The sequence below is a fragment of the Theobroma cacao genome, chromosome 7 (genome assembly GCF_000208745.1).
Source record: "Theobroma cacao cultivar B97-61/B2 chromosome 7, Criollo_cocoa_genome_V2, whole genome shotgun sequence".
Classification (NCBI taxonomy): Eukaryota; Viridiplantae; Streptophyta; class Magnoliopsida; order Malvales; family Malvaceae; genus Theobroma; species Theobroma cacao.
This window is the reverse complement of record NC_030856.1, coordinates 12577566-12582202: the sequence shown is the minus strand read 5'-3', so window position 1 is coordinate 12582202 and position 4637 is coordinate 12577566. Positions and strand designations below refer to the sequence as shown.

General features: G+C 33.0%; 1 long non-coding RNA gene across 1 annotated transcript; it reads right to left on the bottom strand.

Moving 5' to 3' along the window:
• On the bottom strand, nt 366-2011 carry LOC108662928. Its single transcript, XR_001928803.1, has 3 exons — nt 1974-2011; nt 1238-1321; nt 366-406 (listed from the first exon to the last, which is right to left on the bottom strand). It is a non-coding gene; the product is annotated as an uncharacterized LOC108662928 (long non-coding RNA).

Here is a 4637-nt window from a genome sequence, read left to right as displayed (position 1 = left end):
TTAGTCATTTTTCCCCCAAAATTTCAAAACCGGCTAAAATGTAATATACGAGTACAAAACATATAATTCATAATCAAAAGTGAGTTTTAAAGTCTAAAATCTTCATTTAAAATGAAATTTCGATTATTTGGATATAATAAGAAAATAAAAGAAATGTTAAGTAAAATATTCTATTTTCTTATAAAATAATATTTTTAGAGTTATACGTAAATAATTTTTGTAGCGTAAAAGTTAAATAAATTCATACATACTATAATACAGTAAGCCAAAGTATTTAATTTAATTTACAATAATAAGTAGGCCCTCGAATAAACAAAAGTAAAGAGGACTATAAACCTACAGTTTGAAGAATGCAAACCCAACGGTAGTCCTCGATGAGATCAACTATCTACAGTTTAATCTGAACCTGAAATGGAGCGAAAGGAGGGTGGTGAGATTATAAAATCCCAGTGAGTAAACAAACATCATTCAAAAGATCTAAAGTCCGAGTAAAAGGAGATAATTAAAATATTTCATCTCAATATGTATTTCATTTAAATACTCAACATGGCTTATGAGTATTTTAAAAGCTTGGCTCCTGCCAAAATCATTTTCGTGGATACCTTGGCCGAGGCATCTAATCGAGTCCACCAAGGCTGTTAAAAAGTTTGTATACACGTAAACATATTTTTAGTTTGAAAAACATAGCCGTTCCTTGGCGTTAGTGGAGTTCATCATCACGAGGTGGTTCTGCGTGACGTGAACTCTGTCCGTACCTCAGGAGATACCCTAAGCGCCTCTCTAACCGAGGTACATATATATATATATATATATATCCGGATTTCGTGCCCCTCTAATAGGCTGGTCCACATAATCCACCTACTGCAGCAAGCTAAACCCACCATACAATAAAATTTTGACAGCATGACAGGGCTAATATTTTACTACCCAGCCTGCAAAGGTAAAATAAAACAATTCATACAATTCATAAAACACAGCCCAGCCAGTCATGCCAACACAATAACAATATAACATAAGCCATCAATTTCTAATCATAAATTTACAACATACCGGTGGTCTCCAATTACTCTATTTTCAAAATCGTTATTTCGTTTCAAGATAATTTATAAAATCTTTTCATTTAAACACTTTCGTTTGCAAAACCTAAAATTAGCCATTTAACTCATTTTCATAAAATTTCACCAAAACCGAGTTAAAACATACTTTAGATAATTAAAATGATGATAAAGTTACTCACAATGTCTAGAATGGGAATTTTTGAAGTACTCAGATTACTGGTCCTCGGGTGCAATTCCCTTACTTTTATCAGAGGATTCACCACCTAGACATAGTATAAAATTGAGAAACTTACTACATTGGTACTAAATCGAAATTAAACTAATTTAGACTACTAATGCATGATATATAATGCAAAAATGTCCGAATAGCCGTTTAAATACGGTATTCGACCTAATTCGCACTATTCTCGGTGTAATTGGCTAAAACCTCTAATTTAACTCTAAATCGATTTCTTTCACTTTCTACACTCCAATTATACTTAAAATACCTCAATGACTGTGAATATAATTCAATTTATCAGTCCGAACCATAATTCGCACATGTCTATACATTAGGTAAAAATTCATATTTTCATTCCAAAATTTCCCATTAAATTTCTAGCCTCACCAATCATTAAATACCACCAAAATATCATGAAATATCATCAATTTCAGCCTCAATATTCTCCCTAAAAAATTCGGCCATTAATGGGTTTGTGAAGAACAAAGTGATTTCTTGCTAGATTTTCATACTTTCCATTACTAAACAACCAAAAACACTTAATTAACTTAAAATCTAGCAAAATCAATGCTCAAAACCTCTCCTCTCAAATTTGTCCAGCATGGGTTCATCATGAAAGCTTGAGTTCTAATCATGGAAAATGAAAAAGAAAGCATGGGTAGTGTAAATCACAAGATAAAATCACAAAAGTTTACCTTTATTAGCTTAATTCCTTGAAATCTCACACTTTTTCTTCAATTTTCCCACCTAGGTTTTGTTCTTTCTTTGTTTTTCTTCACTTCATGCTTTGGCCGGCCATAATGAAGAAAATAAACTGAACTTTTGCTGATTTTAAAGCTAAAAAAATAAATGGATATTAACTTGACACATGTCACCATCCCATTGGTCCATTTTTAATTTCTTAACTATTAAGCTTTCTCTCTTCACCACTTAAATTCCTTCAATTATCCATGATAGTATTGGATAAAATCCATGTGCTGGACAAGTGTCGGTTGTGTAAAATTACAATTTTGCCCATAGGGTGACAAAATTACCATTTTACCCTTATGCTCCGAAAAATACCGGGATTACAATTTTTTTCACTTCTCAACCTCAAATCATACTCCAATAAGTCAAATGGGGCCAAAAAATCTTTTCCAAAAATTCCCATTTTGTCCCTAGGTGGCAAATGACCATTTTGCCCCTAAATAGCGAAAATTTTGGTTTAACTCCAAATTGATCCTCAAACTCCAAATTACCATTTTGAGTCATCCTTGGACTATGAAGCTCTTAATTTCACTTTAAAATTTCTATTTGATTTAGTTCGAGGTTTAAATCAACTTTGTTGTACCTCTAGGTACAATACCTACTTTTGTAAATTTTTCGGGACTCTCCTAGCATGCAAACATGCTATCCATCACATGTATGTCATGACAAGTATTTTATAAGGTCGGGCTTTACACACGTGGTGGTCCGAACGTGAGGTGCACTCAAATCTTACCTTAGGAGATACTTTATCCAACATCTCCCCTAGGAGGTAAGTATATAATTAGGTTACCGTGCCCTTCTCATAGGCAGTCCACGAAAACCCCCACCACTGCGGTGACCGTTTAATATACCACCAGACCCATAAAATTTTTAGTAGCATAATATGGTGAATAAAATTTAATCCAGTCTACCGAGACCAATCCAAAATTGTTCATATATTTGATGTCAACCCCAAAAATTTAGCCATCATGCTACCATAGTGTCATAAGCCACAATTTCAATAACATATAAATCATAAATTCAACACAGTCTCCATATACTCAATTTTTTCAAAACAATATTTGATTTCAAAACCAATATAAATCTCATTTTTATTAAAAAAATATTTTAATTGGAAAACATAATATTTTATAATTGAAACGCACCATTCAATAAAAGCATCAAATAAGTATAATTACTCTAGATATTTAAGATGATAAATTGTCCACTCACAGTATTAGGAGTAGAAATACTCCTATTTTCAATCCACAGGTACAGTCCTTTACCAGTATCCAATGGCTCACACCTAGCCATAATCCATGACACATATTCCAATTAAATTGTGTCTAACAGTCATCAGCTATTTCAAACTCGATATATATGCATGATATGAAATGAAAAATGCACAGGTAGCCATCTAGACCCGGTATTGGCCTAAGTCAATTTTTCATCCGCTAAATTGGCCAATGCATCCAATTTCACTCCAACTTGCTCCATTTCTTTTCCCAATCCCTCAATTCACCAAACACAAACTAATTAACACACAATTAGGCCAAATTTATCTTCACTTTTCTTCTTGGAACTTTTGGCCAAGAATGGTACACTAACTCCGTGATTTTTCCTACTTAATTTTCTCTCCATAATTCATTAATTCCTACACCAAAAACTATTATTTCTTAATCAAATCACCTAGAATAACATCCCATTCTTCCTCATTATTCACTTAGAGAATTCGGCTATTGATGGGCACCAAACCTTTGGTGGTTTTCTTCACTTGTTTTCATGCTACACATCATTAATCACCTAAAAACACTAACATACCTAAAAATCAAATCAATCCAAGATCATTCTCTCTCCATACCCATTTTGACCAGCCATGAATTCACCATAAAAGCATGCTTTTCAACTATGGAAATTAAGGGAAAATGCATAGGAAAAATAGTTCATAAACTAAAATCAAGAAATTTTACCTTTTTTCACTCGATTTCCTTGAAAATCCACACTTTTCTCTTGAATATCTTTCCACCTAGGGTTTGTTCTTCTTTTCCCCTTTGTTTTCTTGCCAAAGCCGACCCTTATGAGAGAGAAATGGTGTTGTGGGCTGATTTTTATAGTTAAATAATATAATAATTTAAACTTGCCACATGGCATTCCATGATTGGTCCATTTCTTTAAATTCTTATCTTTTAAGCTTTAAATCTCCACCACACATTATTCAAAGGTCAAAAATGATGATGGGTGAATACCTGGTGCTAGAAAAATGCTCTGGGGGTGCAAAATTACCGTTTTGCCCTCGGGATGACAAAATTACCATTTCGCCCTTGTACTCCAAATTATACCGAAATTAAAATTTTTCACTTCTAAACATTAAATCATACTCCAATACTCAAATCATACTCCAATAAGTCAAATGTGATCAAAATCTTTTCTAAAAATTCTCATTTTGTCCTCGAGTGACAAAATTACCATTTTACCCCTAGAACATGAAAATTCCAAATTGACTCCAATTCAGCTCTCGAACTCCAAATCATCATTTAGGTCATTCTGGGGTTTTAAAATTCTCAATTTCATCTTAAGATCTCTATTTAGACTAGTTCGAGGCTTAATTCAACTTAATAGTACTGTTTGGTACA